The sequence below is a fragment of the Ursus americanus genome, chromosome 14 (assembly GCF_024610735.1).
Source record: "Ursus americanus isolate L20-20 chromosome 14, mUrsAme1.1.p, whole genome shotgun sequence".
NCBI lineage: Eukaryota > Metazoa > Chordata > Mammalia > Carnivora > Ursidae > Ursus > Ursus americanus.
Genome location: NC_142140.1, coordinates 38,221,704 through 38,222,501, shown reverse-complemented (window position 1 = coordinate 38,222,501; position 798 = coordinate 38,221,704).

Genomic DNA, 798 nt, shown 5'->3' with positions numbered 1-798 from the left:
TTTGATTTATGCTGTTTAAGTATTTATTTATTTATTTATTTATTTTTTAAAGATTTTATTCATTTATTCGACAGAGATAGAGACAGCCAGCGAGAGAGGGAAAACAAGCAGGGGGAGTGGGAGAGGAAGAAGCAGGCTCATAGCGGAGGAGCCTGACATGGGGCTCGATCCCATAACGCCGGGATCACGCCCTGAGCCGAAGGCAGACGCTTAACCGCTGTGCCACCCAGGCGCCCCCTGTTTAAGTATTTAGATCCTGGGGGCTCCTGGGTGGTTCAGATGGTGAAGCGGCTGCCTTCGGCTCAGGTCATGATCTCAGGGTCCTGGGATCGAGCCCCGCGTTGGGCTCCTGGCTCTCCCTCTCCCTCTGCTGTTCCCCCTGTTCTTGCTTTCTCTTTCTCTCTCTCTGTATCTCTCTGTCTCAAATGAATAAACAAATTCTTAAAAACAATATTTAGATTAATGTGGGCCTCCACGTGTCCTTTTGCCCAGAGCACTGCTAGGGTCAGGCCTGTGCTCCAGTGGGAAAAGCAGACGTGTCCTGGGTACTTCTTGCTGCAATGAGGGCCCGAGAAAGTACGCTGCTGGGGCTCGTGTCTATGTGGGCTCCTGTGAAGGGGGAGCGGAGGGCTGGGGTGGGACCAGGGAGGAAACCCCAAGGAGAAGGGAAATCACCAGATCTACACATTTACTCCTTACCATGATAAAGGTGAGTGATAACATCGCCCCCACTTGACAGAGGGTGGCTCAGAGTCACGCAGGTCGCCTGGCTCTGAAACCACCTCAGCCACTGTATCC